Here is a 24,530-nt window from a genome sequence, read left to right as displayed (position 1 = left end):
TCTCTGTGTTTTTAATTTAACATGTCGTGTACTGAGCCACTGTCAGTTCCAGCTGACAGTGAATCGCTGGCCAGCGATCAGGTGAGAGGCACTATGTGTCTACAGCGCTATGAGCAAAGCGATCACACATGAATGAGTTCATGCCTTTCCCCATGTTGTATTTATTTTCCACTCTTTCTGTCTGTCATGTGGACTACAATTTACGTGGTGGAAGGTTCATTAGCCTGGGCGGCCAGCTGATAAAAGGGTTCACATTGTGCCATGCACCCCCAAATGTGACTGGCCGGTCCCCATGTGATCTTGTCTGTACATAATTATCAGCATGTCACGAGAGCATGAGAGCCCACCCAGACATGTGCATTGCGTGGTGTGTTGTTGATGTTGTTGATGGCATGACATATTTTCTCCAGCTGAGTTGCGAGTACACAGCGGGCAGCTGTTCCAGCTGGACATTACAGCCATCCAGATGCACACTGCGCTGGACAGCGATCGCTCTCCGGCCACCTTAACCACACCTGACAATATATGCCGCATGTGTTGTGGGGGCCCTTGCATGACATTTGTATTGCTTGGTAACAGCACACTTGTGGGCCACTTAGAAAGTGTGGGGCCATTTACACAGTGGACGCTTGCACTCTACTCTCATGCTGGCTGCTCAACCAGCCCCGCCTTTTCTAAATGCCCCGCGAGTGTTGCTGGATGTTCGTTGGTGGCACCTGGACTTTGGCGACTCTGCCCGAGAATGGGTCAAATGGCCATTCATCTGGGATTCGCAGACATTTGGCTGCAGGTGTGAAGGCTGCTTCATTCGCGCCATTCAGCCACGGTGTGACATGGCCGATGATTTCCTTCAGCTCCATGGCTGCGGCACAATATGTGGACTTGTAGAAGGCATATGATCAGGTACCCCGGGAGATACTGTGGGAGGTGCTGCGGGAGTATGGAGTGAGGGGGTCCCTTCTCAGGGCCATCCAATCTCTGTACTCACAAACCGAGAGCTGTGTTCAGGTGCTTGGCAGGCAGTAAGTCAGACTGACACCAATCCTGTTTGTGATATTCATGGACAGGATATTGAGGCGTAGTTGAGGGGAGGTGGGTTTCCAGTTTGGTGGGCTCAGGGTCTCATCACTGCTTTTTAAAGATGATGTGGTCCTGTTGGCTTCATCAACCCGTGACCTCCAACACTCACTGGATCATTTCGCAACTGAGTGTGAAGTGGCTGGGATGAGGATCAGCACCTCTAAATCTGAGGCCATGGTTCTCAGCAGGAAACTGATGGATTGCCTACTCCGCGTAGGGAATGTGGTCTTTCCCCAAGTAAAGGAGTTCAAGTACCTCGGGGTCTTATTCATGAGTGAGGGGACAGTGGAGCGTGAGATTGGCTGGAGAATTGGCACAGCAGGGGCGGAACTGCATTTGCTCTACCATACTGTTGTGATGAAAAAGGAGCTGAGCCAAAACGTGAAGGTCTCGACTGGTCAGTCTTTGTTCCTACTCTCACCTATGGTCATGAGGGTTGGGTCATGACCGCAAGAACTAGATCACGGTACAAGTGGACAAAATGGGCTTCCTTAGGAGGGTAGCTGGTGTCTCTAGTCAGAGGTGGTCAATGTGGCTGGGAAAGGGACATTTGGGGACCCCTGCTAGAGATGTTGCCCCCGCGACCCGATCCTGGATAAACGGCTGAAGATGAGTGAGTGAGTGAGTGATCTTTGTCATGAGCACTATTACAAAATAATTTAGTCAGTTTGAAAATTTCACCCTCATGTCACAACTTGGTACCCTGTTATGAGCAAATATCTAAATGCAAATGGATGTATGCATTGATTGTGATGACCTAACATTATACACCATTTATTTTGGACGTTCAAGCTGTCAAGCTGTTTTTTTTGTGTGTGTTTTTTTTTTAATCTGTCATGTTGATGGTACAGAAGGAATGAAAGAAACTTGTGAATTAAACATAAAATGCTAGTGGACGAGGATCTTTAAAAAAGGCTTGCTTATATTCAAGTTGATGACAGTTTCTCTTACTAAAGAAATGTCTTCTGAAAAGATACTGTTTTTATGGATGATGTCAGGGGATTTTTTTTTTATGTTTTTTTTTTTTCAGAGACAGCAGACTTTGTGAACGCTCTGAAATGTGGCAAATGAAAGATTTTCTCTGTAGCTCCTTATGTTATACCTACATCCCAAAATGATTTCATTGGAAATTATTTGGAGGCATCTTGTGCAAACACATTATTCTGAACTTCCGATGTTCAAAAATTCTACGTAATTTGCAGTTTTTGTTTCTTTCTCTTTGCATGTCTTGGCTTTGTAAAATATACGCAAAAGGACTACACTTTTAATATGAATATAAGAGGATCTTACAACTTCTGTTTTTCGAGATACATTTTTGGAATAAACCTACTGCTAACAAAAACTCTTTAATATAATGAAAATGGGTTTATTTGAAAATAATGCACATTTCATGAGCAGTCTGTACTTTCTTTATTCCAATCACATACTGACGCACCCACCTGTCATTGTCTAGGAAATGTTCTTTCAAGGACCACAATAATCTTTGACTTTTGGAATTTTTAAGATGGCCTATATGTATCTTGCCATCATGGCTGCTTGAGAATTGTTTGATAACTCTGCTGCATTTATCAGCATGAGCTTAAGGTTTGCATCATATTGTTTCAGTTGTACAGGCCTGTGTCTGTATGGTGTTTGTTTCCTGGCAGAAAAGCACCATCATGGGATTACAGAGAGCTTCATCCCAGAGTTTCCATTTTACAACAAGGTATGTGCTTGGGTTTTGTTAAAGGATGACAATAAGTAGCTAACAACAAGCTTTTCCATGCAGTGATCACTGTAAGGCTTAGTGGAGCCATGGCTCAAACAGGATAAGACACAAATGCAAGAAATGCAAGAAAAAAAGTTTTCATATGGTCAGCAGCAAGCAGAGATTCAGTACACAGGAGATCAAGCAACAATGTGGAGGTAGCAGACAGTCGAGAGTAGGGATGGGTATTGAGAACCGGTTCCTTTCGGGTATCGTTAAGAAATGATTCGATCCACCGACATCAATAACCTTTTTACTTAATGATTCCCTTATCGGTCCTTCAGAGTGGCCGTTGTTTTTGGGGGTGTTTGTCAGGAAAATTATAATTTCTCTACATTGATTACAGACCCTGCAGCGGGTCTGTAATCAACTTTTCTGCAGTGCAGCTTTGCTTTGAACCTTGAACCAATCGAAGCAATGATTCGCAGATCGAAGAAGTGCTTCGATCATTGCTTCGTTGATTCATTTTTTTCTTTCACTTTCCCCCGCTAAAACCCTAAAGAGCATATGGCTGTGAGTATTATTTACCTTTTTTATGTTAAACCGACCTGTTATGGTCTTCTGAAACAGTTGATAAATGTATTTTATAACTTAAAAATGGGACCGATGCTAACATGTTAGCGTCTATGGCATTTTCAGTTTTAAAGTTAGCATTAAGCAGTTGCAGCTGTCAAACATTTGTTGTCGTAAAAGAGTCAAATGTATTACAAATTGTAATATTTTTTAATTTTTTTTTGTTTGTATATTAGTAATAATAGCAAGCACAACAGTAATAGTAATAATAACTAATCTAATGATTATATACAGTTTTAGAGAAAGAGACAAAAAAGAACCTGAATAAAAACACAACAGAAAATATAAAACCAACTAACAATGAACATACATACATAAATACATACATACAGAAATAAATAAGTGTTTTCTGTGAACACCTAGTGACTCTTACACCTCCATTTCATCTCTGTCTTATTTAAGTTTAATGACAGTTTGTTTCAGTCAAACCATATTTTCAATGTGTTAATTTCTTCAGTGATTTCCTCCAGAACTATCTGCCAAACTAGAAAACTGCTGCATCCTTGTAAGAGCAGAATACTACTGTAATGAATTTGAATAAGGAAAGTTATTTTTTTTTTCTCACCTAAATGGATGCTTTATTGTCTAGAATACCCCAGATTGCATTTCAGACTTTCTAGAATTCAAACATTTTTGTGCAGGTGGTGTTGGGGGGGTAATTTTGGGTTTCAGCTTGTTTTTGTTTTTCACCACTTTCATCCCTGAATATATGAAATTGTGAGTCACTTTTGTGCGGATTAAAGTTACTAACTGGGACTCCTGTCTTATTGCGAGAAAGAAACGAGAATCGTCCTCCGTTTTGTTCACACAGCTCCAAAGGCTGCGCAGCTCTCTGCCGAGTCAAGTTAGAATGATAGAATCCAGTCGGAATTAATAACTTCAAAGCAAAACACCGTTTCACCTACTTTTAGTACAAAATTCACTCAGAAAAAAATTTACTTCAGAAAAAAATTCACTTCATTCAGAGGTATCGATAAGGGAATCGATAAGGAATCGGATTGATAAGCAGAATCGATAATGGCATCGATATCGATAAAATCTTATCAATACCCATCCCTAGTCGAGAGGCTGAGGCGTGGTCCAACAAGCATGCACAGGTCAAAAATATATGGCGTAGTGGAGTTTCAGTAGCAGAGACAAAATCAAGGTCAAAAGAAGGCAGAGTTAAAATACGGGCAGGCAGCAGAACAAGGCAAAAAAAAAAAAAAAAAAAAACGACTGAGGATAAAAGGCTGGGAGGTGACTGTAATTCAATAAACTGGCAGTGAGGGGGCAAACACAAAGGGCTTAAATAGAACAGATGGTGATTAGGAAACGAGACACAGGTGTGGGAGAACAATCTGGAGGGGGGGGGGGTGGCAATCAGAAGGGACAAGACACACCCACACCAAACCCTGAACATCAGACAAGAGCATGCAGTAAGACAAAAGCAAAGTGAACAGGACTCAACTCAATGATGAACCTAAAACCACAGTGATTTAAACAAAATACCAAAAGCACAGATGAACAAAACCCAACTTCTAATAATTAAGAAATAAAATAAAGAAGACCCAACATGAAAGAACAAAGAATTAACCAGAAAACAAATGTAAGTGCTGAAAAGCGATCAACAATAAAAATAAAGGCTAAGACTAAACTAGAATGGAACTCACAAGTGGCAAAAGTAAAATAAACAGATAATTCAACATATGACAAAAGTAAAACAAACAGATGATACAACTAATGATTGCACAATGGAAAAAAAACAAAGGCTGGACAGAAACTAGGATGGAACTAGACACATGGCCAAAGTACGATAAACAGAAAATACATGATAAACAGAAAACAGGCAGGACCATGCCAATCAGAGCACTCATTAGCTACATTTAGACTGTGTAACTACTCCCACTGAAAATTAAGGGGGTCACTTCAGTCCTGTGGGCCACACATGCTGTAGCACCACTGTTGTGAATGTAATGATATTTTAAAGTTGAGGACCTGGATATAAGTCAGCTTGATTTTTTTTTTTCTCCTAGATGTATATTAAAAACCCCACTGCATTATTTTGGAAGCAGTATGGTACAAGCATTTAGTCATAGACTCACTTAAGGCAAACCTGTCATCGATACATACAGCATACATACATACATACTGTAAGTATGTAATCCCAAGATCTTACACTTGTTTGTGTAACAATAAATCTTGCACATATTTTGCCATGTAAGAATTCACTTTAAAATGAGTTTTTCAGCCATACTGTTGTGTGGGCCGCCAGAAGAGGAGGTACTGCTGGCCCACCACCAGAGGGCGCCCTGCCCGAAGTACGGGCTTCGGGCACGAGAGGGCGCTGCCACCACGCAGGAGCCACCGGGGTGACAGCTGTCACTCATCACCCTTACCAGCTGTCACTCATCACCACTCATCATCATCAACCATCCCATAAAAGCCAGACAACATCTCCACCTCACTGCCGAGATATCGTCTACCTCTAAGGTAATACCTCAGCCGTGATTGTGCCGTGCGCACATTACTTTCTGTATTCTGTGATATTGTTTCAGGAGTCTACTCACTGTTGTCGTCTGTCGGAGTACGGAGTGGTGACGAAGTGAAGGGCATTCACTTGTCACACCGAACTACAGAGACAACCGGAGTTGAACTGTGTTGGAGGTGGAGGTGTTGTTCCCACCTGCAAAGAAAGACGTGCTGACTGTTTACTGGGTGTGTTTTCACACACTCATTACATCTGTTTTTCTGCTTCCTGCCAGCAGTACCAGATCCGGCAGCTGAAGACGGTGGCCACCTGGGGACTCAGGACTTGGCGTCTCCAGTGTGTTTCCAGATCCGGTGGCAGTGGAAATCGTGTGGGGTCCGGCTCTTCTCTGGACGGTGCTCTCCTATCCTCGAGCCTGCCCACACGTCATCTTCGTGTAATTGTGTGTAATCCAAATTCTGGTTCTGTCTGTATTCCGTTGTGCACATTTACAACAGTAAACTGTTATTTATTGGCTCATCCATTGTCCAGTTCCTTTGCGCCCCCTGTTGTGGGTCCGTGTCCCTACACTTTCCCAACAGGATATCTCGGCCAACGTCATGGATTCCAAGGGGCGTCAACCGTCTGTTGAACATCCAATGGAAGAGCAGGGTGCAGAGACGCCAGCAGGAGGTGCGTTAGGTGAGTTGCAGCGCATCTTAACTGCCTTCACTGCTCGGATGGACTTAATGACCGAGCAGAGCAATATACTCAATCGCAGGATGGAGGCTCTCACCGCGGAGGTGGAAGCGCGCGCACAGGGCGCGGCTGCAGCTCCTCCTCCTGCTGTCCTGGTGCCGAATATAGACATTCCATTGGTCGTTCAAGGAACCCCCCAACCGTCCCCTGAAGCATACATAAGTCCCCCGGAACCGTACGGAGGTTGTGTAGAGACGTGCGCAGACTTCTTAATGCAGTGTTCGCTCGTCTTTGCACAGCGTCCCGTGATGTATGCGTCAGACTCCAGTCGGGTGGCTTATGTAATTAATTTGCTTCGAGGTGAGGCACGCGCCTGGGCTACAGCGCTTTGGGAGCAGAATGCACGGCTCCTAACGGTGTATACTGAGTTTGTGAGGGAGTTCAGACTGGTGTTCGATCACCCACATAGAGACGAGACCGCTTCAACGGTGCTGCTGTCTATGAGACAGGGGCGTCGGAGTGCAGCCGAGTATGCAGTCGACTTCCGCATCGTGACTGCGAGGTCGGGCTGGAATGCTGCTGCACTCCGCGCCGCCTTTGTAAATGGACTGTCTCTGGTCCTCAAGGAGCATCTGGTGGCCAAGGACGAGCCGCGGGATTTGGACGTGCTTATTGATCTGGTCATACGATTAGACAATCGGTTAGAACAACGCCTTCGGAAGAGAGACGAAGGACGTGGCCGGGCACGCGCCGTCCCTCTTCCTTCCGGGTCCGAAAAGGTTCCGCCCTCCCCACGCTCCACAGCCTCAGCGCTCCGTGTGGAAACAGCTCCCCCTGCTGGTGTTGTTAGGGAGACGAGCAGGGCCAAAAGGAGATCAGATGACAGAATGAGGAGGCTGGCCCGCGGGGAGTGTTTTCTCTGCAGCTCAAAAGAGCATATACAGAAAAACTGCCCCAAACGGCCAAAACGACAACACTCGCCTTTAGAGACTGGGCTAAGGGTGGGTCATAACATTCACGTGGGACATACACGCATATCTGCACGTCTCCCAGTTAAGATCCTGAGTGGGGATCTAACCCTTCAGGCCCCAGCACTGGTGGACACAGGGTCAGAAGGGAATCTGCTGGACAGCAGATGGGCAAGGGAAGTAGGGCACCCTCTAGTGGCGCTCCCTTCACCATTGAAGGTGCGGGCACTAGATGGCACCCTTCTCCCTTTAATCACACACAAGACACTGCCAGTAAGTCTGCTAGTGTCTGGGAATCATCAGGAGGAGATTGAGTTTTATGTGACTCCTTCTACCTCCTGTGTGATTTTGGGCTCCCCATGGATGATTAAACACAATCTCTGGATTGATTGGCCATCTGGGGTTGTGGCTCAGTGGAGTGAAACCTGCCACCGGGAGTGTTTAGGATCCTCGGTTCCCCCCGGTTTGGCTGCTAATGAGGAGGTTAAAGTCCCCCCCAATCTTACGGCGGTGCCTGAGGAGTACCACGATCTTGCTGACGTCTTCAGCAAAGATCTGGCACTCACTCTTCCCCCACACCGTCCGTATGATTGCGCCATAGATTTGATCCCGGGCGTTGAGTACCTGTCCAGTCGACTGTACAACCTCTCACGTCCTGAGCGTGAATCGATGGAGACCTACATCCGGGACTCATTAGCTGCCAGGCTGATCCGAAACTCCACTTCCCCGATGGGTGCTGGTTTCTTTTTTGGGGGCAAGAAAGACGGCAGACTCCATCCATGCATTGACTATAGGGGGCTGAACAAAATTACAGTTCACAATCGATACCCGTTGCCCCTGTTAGATTCAGTGTTCAGTGTTCATGTGCCTATTTTTCACACAGGTTGACCCCGGCTGAACGGAACTATGACGTGGGCAATCGGGAACTCCTCGCGGTGAAAGAGGCTCTTGAGGAGTGGAGACATCTGTTGGAGGGAGCTGCGGCACCATTTACGGTTTTCACGGACCATGGGAACCTGGAGTACATCAGGACCGCCAAGCGGCTGAACCTCAGGCAAGCCCGCTGGTCACTATTCTTTGGGTGTTTTGACTTCCGGATCACCTTTCGCCACGGGACCAAGAACCAATGATCTGACGCCCTGTCCTGGGTTCACAAAGAGGAGGTCAGGACCGAGCTGCCGGATCCACCGGAGCCCATTATTCCCGAGTCCACTATCGTGGCCACCCTCACCTGGGATGTAGAGAAGACCGTCCGGGAGGCCCTGGCACGGAACCCGGACCCGGGAAACGGCCCAAAGAACCGTCTCTATGTCCCACCAGAAGCCAGACCGGCTGTCCTGGACTTCTGTCATGGTTCCAAGCTCTCCTGTCATCCAGGGGTGCGAAGAACCGTGGCAGTGGTCCGGCAGCGCTTCTGGTGGGCATCCATGGAGGCCAACGTCCGGGAATATATCCAGGCCTGTACCACCTGCTCCAGGGGCAAGGCGGACCATTCTAAGACTCAAGGACTTCTGCAACCGCTCCCGGTGCCTCATCGCCCCTGGTCCCACATCGGCCTGGATTTTGTCACTTTCCCAACACATACATTATTTTATTTAGATTTTTTAGGATGAATTTAAAAAATAAAAAATACAGAGCAATTACATAATGCATACATAAACCACAGTCCCTTATTGTCAAAACAGTACTATAAATTATTCATAGCTATAATGGAGTTTTTACCTGATTCTCATTTAGTTGTGTTATATGAAACTGTGTGTATGTTTGTTGTAGAATCCTTTACTTTGGTTTTTATATTTGTATTTAATTAAGATCATCTTACTGATATCTGTTTACACATTAGAATGAAACAGCATACAGTGGGGTAAAAAATATTTAGTCAGTCCCTGATTGTGCAAGTTCTCCTACTTAGAAAGATGAGAGAGGCCTGTAATTTTCATGATAGGTACACTTCAACTATGAGTTACAAAATGAGAAAAAAAATTCCAGGAAATCACATTGTAGGATTTATAGAGAATTTATTTGTAAATTATGGTGGAAAATAAATATTTGGTCACCTGCAAACAAGCAAGATTTCTGGCTCTCACAGACCTGTAAGTTCTTTGAGAAGCTCTTCTGTCCTCCACCTGTTACCTGTATTAATGTCACCTGTTGGAACTCGTTATCTGTATAAAAGACACCTATCCACAGCCTCAAACAGTCAGACTGCAAACTCAACCATGGCCAAGACCAAAGAGATGTCGAAGGACACCAGGAAGAAAATTGTAGATGTGCACCAGGCTGGGAAGAGTGAATCTACAATAGGCAAGCAGGTTGGTGTGAATAAATCAACTGTGGGATCAATTGTAAGAAAATAGAAGATATACAAGACCATTAATAATCTCCCTCGATCTGGGGCTTCATGCAAGATCTCATCCAGTGGGGTCAAAATGATCATGAGAACGGTGAACAAAACTCCCAGAACTACACAGAGGGACCTGATGAATGACCTACAGAGAGCTGGGACCAAAGTAACAAAGGCTACACACTACACAGAGAGGGACGCAAATCCTGTAGTGCCAGGCGTGTCCCCCTGCTTAAGCCAGTACATGTCCAGGCCTGTCTGAAGTTTGCCAGACAGCATATGGATGATCCAGAAGAGGACTGGAAGAATATCATGTGGTCAGATGAAACCAAAATAGAACATTGTGGTAAAAACTCAACTCGTCGTGTTTGGAGGAAGAAGAATGCTGAGTTGCATCTCAAGAACACCATATCTACTGTGAAGCATGGGGGTGGAAACATCATACTTTGGGGCTGTTTTTCTGCAAAGGGGACAGGACGACTGATAGGTGTTAAGGGAAGAATGAACGGGGCCATGTATCATGAGATTTTAAGCCAAAACCTCCTTCCATCAGTGAGAGCATTGAAGATGCAACGTGGCTGAGTCTTCCAGCATGACAATGATCCCAAACACACCACTTAAGCAACAAAGGAGTAGCTCCGTAAAAAGCATTTCAAGGTCCTGGAGTGTCCTAGCCAGTCTCCAGACCTCAACCCCGTAGACAATTTGTGGAGGGAGTTGAGTTGTTGCCCAGTGACAGCCCCAAAACATCACTGCTCTAGAGGAGATCTGCATGGAGGAATGGGCCAAAATACCAGCTGCAGTGTGTGCAAACCTGGTGAAGACTTACAGGAAATGTTTGACCTCTGTCATTGCCAACAAAGATTATGTTACAAAGTACTGAGTTGAACTTTTGTTATTGACCAAATACTTATTTTCCACCATAATTTACAAATAAATTCTAAAAAATCCTGCAATGTGATTTCCTGGATTTTTTTTCTCATTTTGTCTCTCACAGTTGAAGTGTGCAGTGGGGTAAAACAGTATTTAGTCAGTCCCTGATTGTGCAAGTTGTCCTACCTAACATACATTAAACAACCCCGGGGGCAAATAAAACAACCGATAGACCCTGTTACCTCCCCCAGCACTCCGAAAGACCCCAGATCACTCCCAGAGCCCTTCGGCGGCTCAATTTTGGCGAACGGCAAGAAAATTACCAAGCCGGGGAAGGGAACAGGAAAAACTAACCCGGCCCCAACCCCAAGGCGCAGCGGAAAACCGGAAATACATCCGGTGCCCCAACCCGACCATACCCCAGCCTATCGGGAGGGGTGGAACAACCGAAATGGCGAACGGCAACAGATCGGCCCACCCCTCTGACTGAGGTATGTTCCCGCTGCACCACACCCCGGCAACACCAATGACGAACGGTACAAAGGCCCACCGAGGCTGGGGTGGAACCGGGCCCTAACCAAACCCAAAAAACGCCCCTGACAACCCCCCCCTAGGTGCAGAGGTCTTCTGAGAACGCTCAGCATGACCAACCTGCACCACCCCACAACCCACAAGACGAACGGTCTTGGGGCGAGTGAGGTTGGGGTTAGGGAAGCAGGGAAATAAAAAATAACAAAACAAAATGTCCCCAGACCCAAACAGAAAATACCTAAGTACAAATAATAAAAACCAACGATCAACTGAGTCCAGCCGAGCTCCGAACCGCCTGTCGTTCATTCCACCAGAACCGCCTCTGAATCCCCAAACAATTTATAACCCCTTACAAAAAAAACAAAACAGCCCAAATAATTTTTTTTTGTGTGTGTGTGTTTATTATTTTGCCTGTCCCAGAACTCCTGGAGATACGTCACCACTATTTTTCTTGACGCTTATATGACGGGGCAATATAGCGGCTTCAGCTCGTCCGAGCTGCATGGGCTCATCCGCAAGAGGAGCCAGGGGTCCCGTCGGAGGAGTCTCAGTGGGGCGAAGAAGAGGCAGCCCAGATCTGTGTCGGGGAAAGCCCCGAGATGAAAAAACCCGTTCTGATGGCCGTCCTCTCTCGCGTCCACGCTCCTTTATCCGATCATCTAGACAAATCACCAAAGATATTAGCTCATCTAAATCGTTTGGTTCGTCACGGACTTTAATGAATCATTTAAACCATCCACAAACACTCCTCGTAAAGCTGCGGCATTCCAACCAGACTGAGCAGAAAAAATTCGGAAATCCACGGAATACTCCGCTGCACTCCGCCTCCCCTGCCTGAGATTCAGCAACCGTTGGGCAACGGTATTTGTTTTCACCGGATGGTCAAAAACCAATCGGAACTCCCGGGAGAAATCCTTAAAGGATCCTAACAATGGCGAGTTATTACTCCACAACGCAGTGACCCAAGCTAAGGCGTCACCTCGGCGCAAATTTGTCACATATGAGACACGGCTGCCATCAGAAGAGAAGGAAGCCGGTCGTTGAGCAAAAACCAGAGAACATTGCATCAAAAACGGAGCACAGGCTTCAACGTCTCCCGCATAAGGCTCCGGATGACAAATAATCGGTTCGGACGCCGAATCTCTGGGTGACGGAGTTATCTGCACCGGTATCGATAGTGCCGCAGCTGGAGCAGCAGGAAGCAAAACGGCTTGCGCTGTAAGCTCCGTAACACGGGCGTCTGCCTGTTCAATCTGACCTGAAGATGCTGCAATTGCTCCCATATTTCCTCCAAGTGTTCTTGAACTCTTTCGGCAAACGGACCCGCCTCTGCCGCTGGGTCCATTTTAGAATGGCCGGGAACTACTGTTATGTGTCGACACGGGTTGAGGAGTGGACCTGCGTCTGACTGAACCCAGCACTAAAATAACCAGAAAGTGGTTCCAATAACAAAACAATTTATTTTCCCCCTTTTGTGCAATACTTGGTGTACAAACATAAAACGCATCTGTCTGGGGGAGTGAAGGACGGCACGCTCTCCAGCGCCCAAAGGGATCGAAGCCCGGCGCCTCTGGACCCACGTTCACCGCCAAACACTCCCCAGGTGGACACGACAAACCGACTCAGTGAACGATAGAAAAGGTGAGGTAAGTCAGCAGCTACAACTAATATCCTTCAAAGGCACACACTATCAGCAACACATTCAGGTCTGAATTTAAACTTTATGTAAATGAGCAGCTTCTCACAACAGGTGGAGGATCATCAGTCCGCACGCCACGGCCGTGAGAAGCAAGCTGCACAACTCTCATCAATATTCACATATACTGCGTAACAAAATACCAAATTGCTGTTAACAATTATTCAGACAATCAAATCACCTCTGATGTGTGCTGACAGCATGTGTCCCTCACCCGTCCTCCTTCACAGGCACGATGTGTCAAACCCAGGCACGGTCCTCAGCGTCTCACAAACGAACATCACAAGGTCGAGTTCCCTGCAATTCTGCTCCAATCACACATGGCTTAAATGCAGAACGCCATCTCATTATCTGCCTCAGCTGAAAGTCTTTAAGGTTGCACGTGAGCATCATCCACAGGTGCTGCATATCACACTGATGAGGGTGAAGGACTCTTCTGCCAGCACCTTCTCCACAGACAAAAAAACAGTTTGCATACCACCTGGAGAGCAAAGAAAAGAAAAGAACACCAAAATGTCAAGCCAAACCCCCCCAACACACAACAAGAATTATACATACAAAAACAGGTCTCTCAATTTAAATTAGAGACAACTGTGGAAATGACTGAAAACTCTCCTTTGCCGGGAGACAGGACACAGTTTTTCCTCTCCCGGCAAAGGAGAACTGCTCACTAACACAGATCTAGACAGATTTGTGAACAATGTTTGAGCGAAATGTGTCTTTTGTGTATGTAGAAAATGTTTTAGATCTTTGAGTTCAGCTCATGAAAAATGGCAGCAAAAACAAAAGTGTTGCATTTGTATTTTTGTTCAGTTATTTTGTTCGGTTATTGGGACAGATAATTAAATCACACATGCAATATTTCTGCTACTTATTAATAACTTGGTTGCAGTGCTGCCTTGTCAGCTGAGCTGTGATATTTTGAGATGAAATGTCTCGCCAATGCTCTCTTCACCGAAATAAATAAAATGGTTGATTCCACTTGATTCAGTCAAGCCATCTTGTTGCTTTATGGCAACATGTCAACTTTTTAATCAATGTAAAGTGGACAATGTCCACTGACAACACATATATTTGATCTACATAATTTATAATTTTTCTAGTTTTCATATTTGAAAAAAAAAAATGCAGCATAGCATAAATTTTTCAAGGAAGACTCTCTTGCCCCTTAGAGTCATCAACTCCTGACCCAAAGGAAATGTGCACATTCTTTAAAATGACGGTTCTAACTCACCTCTCTGCTGCTTGCAGTTCACTGATATACTGTAGATGCTGCCTCCTCCATTCCACCTCCATCCATCTGATGACGGGGGGTAGGCTCTGCACCTGCTTTATTTCGACAGTAGGATCAGAGATCTACACACCCTTAGAGATCTACACACCCTTACAATCTGTTAGCTTCATCTTCCCTCCCATGTCTTTGTGGAAGTAACTGCCAAAAATCCCATTAACTCAAATTCCAGTGTGACAATGTAGTTATGTCAGGAATGCAGCTGGTTGTTTTTATTTCGAAATACAGCATCAGAGCAAGAAACATGGGCTTCAGTCAACTAATTTATCAAGCCAATGCTGAGCCATCTGAATGACATGGTACAAAGCATGGGAAAGTGATACCCAGTGCATGAGTGTACCATGTATTGAAATCACCTCTGACTCATTGACATTACATCGTTTTTACTTCTCAACCAGTAATATGTCCATTTATACATTAAATGTCATTCTTTAGGAATAAATCTTTCTTCATTGAGTCTTGACTGGCTTGCATAACATTAATGCTCATACCATTAATCTTATACAAGCCATATAACATTTGTACATATTTTTTATTCAATTATCCAAAACCTCATTTGAATTTAGATGCAATTCACATCTTTATCTTCGCCACTGAGGTAATGACTCTGCATTACTCATTGTGAAGGCCTTGCATCTGTCTGTCTGACTGTCCGTATGTCCATCCATGCTCAGAATAAGTCCAGTCCTATTACTGCCAGGGTCTTCAAATTCACAGGGAACATTCTTGGGACACAGACCTTGGAGGCGTTCAAAGATGGCTGACCTTGGCCTATTTTAAGAGGTCAAAAGGTCTTATTCCGTTTCCTATTTTTATGCTCATATGGCAGAGGGTATTTTAGCATTGCATTATACAACCCCTGGCAATAATTATGGAATCACCCTGTAAATTCTCATCCCCAAAACCAACACCTGCATCAAATCAGATCTGCTCGTTAGTCTGCATCTAAAAAGGAGTTATCACACCTTGGAGAGCTGTTGCACCAAGTGGACTGACATGAATCATGGCTCCAACACCAGAGATGTCAATTGAAACAAAGGAGAGGATTATCAAACTCTTAAAAGAGGGTAAATCATCATGCAATGTTGCAAAAGATGTTGGTTGTTCACAGTCAGCTGTGTCTAAACTCTGGACCAAAAACAAACATAGGAAGGTTGTTAAAGGCAAACATACTGGTAGACCAAGGAAGACATCAAAGCATCAAGAAAGAAAACTTAAAGCAATATGTCTCAAAAATCAAAAATGCACAACAAAACAAATGAGGAACGAATGGGAGGAAACTGGAGTCAACGTCTGTGACTGAACTGTAAGAAACCACCTAAAGGAAATGGGATTTACATACAGAAAAGCTAAACGAAATAAACAAGGTTACAATGGGCTAAGGAAAAGCAATCATGGACTGTGGATGACTGGATGAAAGTCATATTCAGTGATGAATCTCGAATCTGCATTAGGCAAGGTGATGATGCTGGAACCTTTGTTTGGTGCCGTTCCAATGAGATTTATAAAGATGACTGCCGGAAGAGAACATGTAAATTTCCACAGTCATTGATGATATGGGGCTGCATGTCAGGTAAAGGCACTGTGGAGATGGCTGTCATTACATCATCAATAAATGCACAAGTTTACGTTGATATTTTGGACACTTTTCTTATCCAATCAGTTGAAAGGATGTTTGGGGATGATGAAATCATTTTTCAAGATGATAATGCATCTTGCCATAGAGCAAAAACTGTGAAAACATTCCTTGTAAAAAGATACATAGGGTCAATGTCATGGCCTGCAAATAGTCCAGATCTTAATCCAACTGAAAATCTTTGGTGGAAGTTGAAGAAAATGGTCCATGACAAGGCTCCAACCTGCAAAGCTGATCTGGCAACAGCAATCAGAGAAAGTTGGAGCCAGATTGATGAAGAGTACTGTTTGTCACTCATTACATCCATGCCTCAGAGACTGCAAGCTGTTATAAAAGCCAGAGGTGGTGCAACAAAATACTAGTGATGTGTTGGAGCGTTCTTGTTTTTCATGATTCCATAATTTTTTCCTCAGAATTGAGTGATTCCATATTTTTTTCCTCTGCTTGGTCTAAAAAAGTAACCGTTACTGACTGCCACAATTTTTTTTTCCTGATTTCTTATAGTGTTTCTTAAAGCCAGAAAGTTGCCATTTGAAATGACTTTAGTTTTGTGTCATGTCTGTGATCTGCTTTTTATCTACAAAATTAAACAACTGAATGAACATCCTCCGAGGCCGGTGATTCCATAATTTTTGCCAGGGGTATATCAGTGTGCTGTTATCTCAAATTTAGCCATTATGAGGAAACAAGATCTTAGACTTTCTGCACAGCAAAATGAAAAGAAAGCACAAGTTCCTTGTTTGTTGAATGACAACCTTCACACTCTGCACACTGTGCACACTGTTTGCAGCAAATTAACTTGGGAAAATGTTCTGAGCCAAAAACAAATCCAAAAAGCAAATCTTGTATGTCTAAGTACACAACAGCCTGTTTTTTTTTTGTTTTTTTTCTTCTTCTTGTTGTTGTTGGTTTTTTTTTTTGTGGTCACCATGAGGCTGTAATTGCCTTTAATATTCATTTCTCCTGCTTGAATAAAGGACATGCTGGTGCTGTGTGTATCTGCAGACCTGTGTGACACAGATAAACAAGTACTACAGTATTTGCAGCAATTTGACTTCAGGGACTTCACAGAAGGACTCTAATGGTGAGAGGCTCATATAATCTGCTCCCTTCAGAGTGTGATGTGTCATCATTTTTTCAAGAAAAAGCCATCAGCTCTTGTTTTTCAGCCACTTCCCAGAAAATGTATCACATGTTGCAGGTTGTTTGCAGGCTGACATTGAATAGGAAAATGTATGGGACAACTATTAGTATGCTCTTTTTGTAACTATTGTTTATATATATATATATATATATATGAAAATAGATGACGTTAGGTCAGCATGCCTTAACCAAGCCACTACATCCTGCTATTGAAGTTTGATCTTCTTATGGCCTCAGTGTACACGGGGCTTCTGTTTAGGGCTACGCTTCCTCCTCACAGTCACCCAGTCAGCCTGCCTTCCCGACTGCACGGGGTCTGCCAGGGGGGAACTAACGGCGGCTAAGCTACCTTGGTCCGCACCGACTACAGGGGCCTGGCTAGCTGTAAATCTTCCAAACCGTGACTATCCAGGGTTGGGACCAGGAAGCAGAGTTGTAGTCTTACACACCTCTCTGCAGCTGCTCTCCCCCTGCCATCCCCTCATTACCCCATCCCCGTAGAGACGGTGCCTGCTCCCAGACTACCAATAACCAGCAAAAATCTATTTAAGCATAAAAATTCAAAAAGAAAAAATAATATAGCACCTTCAACTGCACCACAGACTAAAACAGTTAAATGTGGTCTATTAAACATTAGGTCTCTCTCTTCTAAGCCAATGTTGGTAAATGATATAATAATTGATCAACATATTGATTTATTCTGCCTTACAGAAACCTGGTTACAGCAGGATGAATATGTTAGTTTAAATGAGTCAACACCCCCGAGTCACACTAACTGTCAGAATGCTCGTAGCACGGGCCGGGGCGGAGGATTAGCAGCAATCTTCCATTCCAGCTTATTAATTAATCAAAAACCCAGACAGAGCTTTAATTCATTTGAAAGCTTGACTCTTAGTCTTGTCCATCCAAATTGGAAGTCCCAAAAACCAGTTTTATTTGTTATTATCTATCATCCACCTGGTCGTTACTGTGAGTTTCTCTGTGAATTTTCAGACCTTTTGTCTGACTTAGTGCTTAGCTCAGATAAGATAATTATAGTGGGCGATTTTAACATCCACACAGATGCTGAGAATGACAGCCTCAACACTGCATTTAATCTATTATTAGACTCTATTGGCTTTGCTCAAAAAGTAAATGAGTCCACCCACCACTTTAATCATATCTTAGATCTTGTTCTGACTTATGGTATGGAAATAGAAGACTTAACAGTATTCCCTGAAAACTCCCTTCTATCTGATCATTTCTTAATAACATTTACATTTACTCTGATGGACTACCCAGCAGTGGGGAATAAGTTTCATTACACTAGAAGTCTTTCAGAAAGCACTGTAACTAGGTTTAAGGATATGATTCCTTCTTTATGTTCTCTAATGCCATATACCAACACAGTGCAGAGTAGCTACCTAAACTCTGTAAGTGAGATAGAGTATCTCGTCAATAGTTTTACATCCTCATTGAAGACAACTTTGGATGCTGTAGCTCCTCTAAAAAAGAGAGCTTTAAATCAGAAGTGCCTGACTCCGTGGTATAACTCACAAACTCATAGCTTAAAGCAGATAACCCGTAAGTTGGAGAGGAAATGGCGTCTCACTAATTTAGAAGATCTTCACTTAGCCTGGAAAAAGAGTCTGTTGCTCTATAAAAAAGCCCTCCGTAAAGCTAGGACATCTTTCTACTCATCACTAATTGAAGAAAATAAGAACAACCCCAGGTTTCTTTTCAGCACTGTAGCCAGGCTGACAAAGAGTTATTTTCATTAGTTACTTCATCCAAACCATCAACATGTTTATTAGACCCCATTCCTACCAGGCTGCTCAAGGAAGCCCTACCATTATTTAATGCTTCGATCTTAAATATGATCAATCTATCTTTGTTAGTTGGCTATGTACCACAGGCTTTTAAGGTGGCAGTAATTAAACCATTACTTAAAAAGCCATCACTTGACCCAGCTATCTTAGCTAATTATAGGCCAATCTCCAACCTTCCTTTTCTCTCAAAAATTCTTGAAAGGGTAGTTGTAAAACAGCTAACTGATCATCTGCAGAGGAATGGTCTATTTGAAGAGTTTCAGTCAGGTTTTAGAATTCATCATAGTACAGAAACAGCATTAGTGAATGTTATGTTGTGTGGGCCGCTGAAGAGGAGGTACTGCTGGCCCACCACCACTAGAGGGCGCCCTGCCTGGAGTGCGGGCTCCAGGCACCGGAGGGCGCTGCCGCCTTACAGGAACAGCCAGGATGACAGCTGTCACCCATCACTGGAGACAGCTGATTCCAATCAACCGGGAGGTATATCAGCAGGACGGCATCTCCACCTCATTTGCCGAGATATCGCCTAATCAAAGAGGTAACAATCTCTGCCCAAACATATAAATAACCATTGTTGTATTTCTTGTTGAGCATTTGTAGGACAGCTGACTACTGAACAACATTTGGATAAGTACTCACCTTCCTACACTCCTGTATTGTTGTTAACGAGAGGTGGAGGTGGACTCTCCACCCTCTGTGTTGCTGGGTGCAGCCGCTTCCACACCTGACTGTTTTTGTTCCTTGCCAGCAGTACCGGATCCGACGAGCGGAGGCAGTGGCCACCTGGGGATTTGGGACTTGGCGGCTCCAGTATTCCCGGGGTTCGGTGGCAGAGGAAATCGGGTTGGTTCCGGTTCGACTTGGACAGACATCTCCTATCGTCAAGCCTGCCCACACGACACCGTTGTTATTGGACTCAGTCTCAATATTGTAATCGGCTGTGTTGTTGTGCCTGTTTTCACAACAGTAAAAACAGTGTTATTTGACTCCTCCATTGCCCGTTCATTTGCGCCCCCTGTTGTGGGTCCGTGTTCCTACACTTTCACAACAGGATATCTCGGCCAGCGTCATGGATCCCGAGGGGCGTCAACCGGCTGTTGAACGGCCAATGGAAGAACAGGACGCGCAGGCGTCCTCGGGAGGGGTAATCGGTGAGTTGCAGCGGATCCTCACCGCTTTCACGACTCGGATGGATTTAATGACCGAGCAGAACGTCCTCCTGAACCGGGTGGAGGCTCTCGCCGCACAAGTGGAAGCGCGCCCCCCGGGCGCCGCTGCGGCTCTCCCTCCCGTCGACCCTGTGCGTAACAGCGATGTTCCACTGGTCGTTCAACGACCCCACCCACCTTCCCCTGAAGCTTACATAAGCCCCCCAGAACCGTACGGAGGCTGTGTGGAGACGTGCGCAGATTTTCTTATGCAGTGCTCGCTCGTCTTCGCACAGCGTCCCGTCATGTACGCGACTGATGCTAGCAAAGTAGCTTATGTAATAAACCTGCTTCGCGGTGAGGCACGCGCTTGGGCTACAGCGCTCTGGGAGCAGAATTCACGGCTCCTTCTGACATATGATGGGTTTGTAAGGGAGCTCAGAACCGTGTTCGATCACCCTAATAGAGGAGAAACCGCTTCAACCGTGCTACTGTCAATGAGACAGGGGCGTCGGAGCGCAGCTGCCTATGCAGTCGACTTCCGCATTGCGGCTGCGAGGTCCGGCTGGAATAGCACTGCCCTCCGCGCCGCCTTTGTAAACGGACTGTCTTTGGTTCTTAAGGAGCACCTGGTGGCTAAGGACAAACCGCGGGATTTAGATGGGCTCATCGATCTTGTCATACGGTTAGACAACCGGTTAGAAGAACGTCGGCGGGAACGAGACGAAGGGCGTGGCCGGGCACGCGCCGTCCCTCTCCCTTCCGGTTCCGACCGCGCTCCGCCTTCCCCACGCTCCACGGCCCCTGCGCTCCGTGGGGCCACAGCTCCCCCTACTGATGAAGCTATGGACACGAGTAGGGCAACATTTAGGGCACCAGACGCACAGAGGAGACGGGCCCACGGAGCTTGTTTTGTTTGTGGTGCGATAGAGCACCATATGAGAGACTGCCCCGAGCGGTTAAACTCCAACGCCCGCCCCTAGAGACTGGGCTAGGGGTGGGCCGAGACATTCACGTGGGACACACCCACATTGCCACACGACTCCCAGTTACGATCCTTTATGAGGACTCAACCCTGAAGGCCCCAGCACTGGTGGACACGGGCTCTGAGGGGAATCTGTTGGACAGCAGATGGGCCAGGGACATAGGGCTCCCTCTGGTGGCGCTTATCTCGCCTGTACAGGTTCGGGCACTAGATGGCTCCCTACTCCCTCCGATCACGCATTTGACACCACCTGTAACTCTGGTGGTGTCAGGAAATCACCGGGAGGTGATCGAGTTTTTTGTGACTCAGGCCACCTCCCGTGTGGTTTTAGGATTTCCCTGGATGTTGAAGCACAATCCCCGGATTGATTGGCCGTCCGGGGTAGTGGTTCAGTGGAGCGAGACCTGCCATCGGGTGTGTCTAGGTTCCTCGGTTCCTCCCGGCTCCCGAGCTAAGGAGGAGGTCAGAGTCCCGCCCAATCTGGGGATGGTGCCGGTGGAGTACCACGACCTTGTCGACGTGTTCAGCAAGGATCTGGCTCTCACTCTTCCCCCCCACCGTCCGTATGATTGTGCCATTGATTTGGTTCCGGGCAGTGAGTTCCCGTCCAATAGGCTGTACAACCTCTCACGGCCTGAGCGCGAATCAATGGAGACCTACATCCGGGACTCGTTAGCCGCCGGGTTGATCCGGAATTCCACCTCCCCGATGGGTGCAGGTTTCTTTTTTGTGGGTAAAAAAGACAGCGGACTTCGTCCATGCATTGATTATAGGGGGCTGAACGAGATCACGGTTCGCAACCGATACCCGTTGCCCCTGTTGGATTCGGTGTTCACACCCCTGCATGGAGCCCAAATTTTCACCAAGCTCGATCTTAGAAATGCGTACCACCTGGTTCGGATCCGGAAGGGAGACGAGTGGAAGACGGCATTTAACACCCCCTTAGGTCACTTTGAGTACCTGGTCATGCCGTTCGGTCTCACAAACGCTCCCGCAACATTCCAAGCGTTGGTTAATGATGTCTTGCGGGATTTCCTGCACCGGTTCGTCTTCGTATATCTAGACGATATACTCATCTTTTCTCCGGACCCTGAGACCCATGTCCAGCATGTACGTCAGGTCCTGCAGCGGTTGTTGGAGAACCGGCTGTTTGTGAAGGGCGAGAAGTGTGAGTTCCACCGCACGTCTTTGTCCTTCTTGGGGTTCATTATCTCCTCCAACTCCGTCGCTCCTGATCCGGCCAAGGTAGCGGTGGTGAGAGACTGGCCCCAACCCACAAGCCGTAGGAAGTTGCAACAGTTCCTGGGCTTTGCTAATTTCTGCAGGAGGTTCATTAAGGGCTACAGTCAGGTAGTTAGCCCCCTGACAGCCCTGACATCACCAAAAGTTCCCTTCACCTGCTCGGATCGTTGCGAAGCCGCGTTCAAGGAGTTGAAACGGCGCTTCTCGTCTGCACCTGTTCTGGTGCAGCCCGATCCTAGTCGCCAGTTAGTGGTTGAAGTGGACGCCTCGGACTCAGGGATAGGAGCCGTGCTGTCCCAGAGCGGGAAGACCGATAAGGTCCTTCACCCGTGTGCCTATTTTTCCCGCAGGTTGACCCCAGCCGAACGGAACTATGACGTCGGCAATCGAGAGCTCCTTGCGGTGAAAGAGGCTCTTGAGGAGTGGAGACATCTGTTGGAGGGAACGTCCATGCCATTCACGGTTTTCACTGACCACCGGAACCTGGAGTATATCAGGACCGCCAAGCGGCTGAATCCCAGGCAAGCCCGCTGGTCACTGTTCTTCGGCCGTTTTGACTTCCGAATCACCTACCGTCCCGGGACCAAAAATCAAAGATTGGATGCTTTGTCCCGGGTACATGAAGATGAGGTCAAAACGGAGTCGTCGGATCCCCCGGATCCCATCATCCCGGAGTCCGCTATCGTGGCCGCCCTCACCTGGGACGTGGAGAAGACCGTCCGGGAGGCCCTGACACGAGACCCGGATCCCGGAACTGGACCGAAGAACAAACTCTACGTCCCACCAGAAGCTAGGGCTGCAGTCCTGGACTTCTGTCACGGTTCTAAGCTCTCCTGCCATCCTGGGGTGCGTAGGACCGTGGCAGTCGTCCGGCAGCGCTTCTGGTGGGCGTCCCTAGAGGCCGACATCTGGGATTATATCCAGGCCTGCACCACCTGCGCCAGGGGCAAGGCCGATCACCGCAAGACCTCGGGTTTGCTACAGCCGCTGCCCGTCCCTCATCGCCCCTGGTCCCACATCGGCCTGGATTTTGTCACGGGTCTCCCGCCGTCCCAGGGAAACACCGTCGTCCTCACGATAGTGGACCGATTCTCCAAGGCGGCCCACTTCGTGGCCCTCCCGAAGCTACCAACGGCCCAGGAGACAGCGGACCTCCTAGTCCACCACGTCGTCCGTCTGCATGGGATACCATCAGACATCGTCTCCGATCGCGGTCCCCAGTTCTCCTCGCACGTTTGGAGGAGCTTTTGCCGGGAACTGGGGGCCACGGTCAGTCTCTCGTCCGGGTATCACCCCCAGACCAACGGACAAGCAGAACGGGCCAACCAAGAAATGGAGCAGACCCTACGCTGTGTGACAGCCGCGCACCCGACGGCCTGGAGTACCCATCTGGCCTGGATCGAGTATGCCCACAACAGTCAAGTGTCGTCAGCCACCGGCCTCTCCCCTTTCGAGGTGTGCTTGGGGTATCAGCCCCCGTTGTTTCCGGTGGTTGAGGGAGAGGTCGGTGTGCCCTCGGTCCAGGCCCACCTACGGAAGTGCCGTCGGGTGTGGCGTGCCGCCCATTCTGCTTTGTTGAGGGCCCGGACGAGGGCGAAGAACCATGCAGACCGGCGGCGGGCCCCGGCCCCCACGTATCGTCCTGGGCAGGAAGTGTGGTTGTCCACCAAGGACATCCCCCTACAAGTGGACTCCCCAAAACTACAAGAACGATACATTGGGCCGTACAAGATTCTCAAGGTCATCAATCCCGCCGCAGTGAGGCTCCAGCTTCCGGCCTCACTGCGGATTCATCCAGTATTCCACGTCTCCAGGATCAAACCTCATCACACCTCACCCCTCTGCACTCCGGGTCCGGCACCACCTCCTGCCCGGATCATCGACGGAGAGCCGGCTTGGACCGTACGCCGGCTCCTTGACGTCCGACGGATGGGCCGGGGTTTTCAGTATCTGGTGGACTGGGAAGGGTACGGCCCCGAAGAACGCTCCTGGGTGAAGAAGGGCTTCATCCTGGACCCGGCCCTCCTGGCCGACTTCTACCGTCGCCACCCAGACAAACCCGGTCGTGCGCCAGGAGGCGCCCGTTGAGGGGGGGGGTCCTGTTGTGTGGGCCGCTGAAGAGGAGGTACTGCTGGCCCACTACCACTAGAGGGTGCCCTGCCTGGAGTGCGGGCTCCAGGCACCGGAGGGCGCTGCCGCCTTACAGGAACAGCCAGGATGACAGCTGTCACCCATCACTGGAGACAGCTGATTCCAATCAACCGGGAGGTATATCAGCAGGACGGCATCTCCACCTCATTTGCCGAGATATCGCCTA

Source organism: Thalassophryne amazonica, chromosome 14, assembly GCF_902500255.1.
Source record: "Thalassophryne amazonica chromosome 14, fThaAma1.1, whole genome shotgun sequence".
NCBI classification, from domain to species: Eukaryota; Metazoa; Chordata; class Actinopteri; order Batrachoidiformes; family Batrachoididae; genus Thalassophryne; species Thalassophryne amazonica.
Note: the sequence above shows the minus strand (reverse complement) of the source record.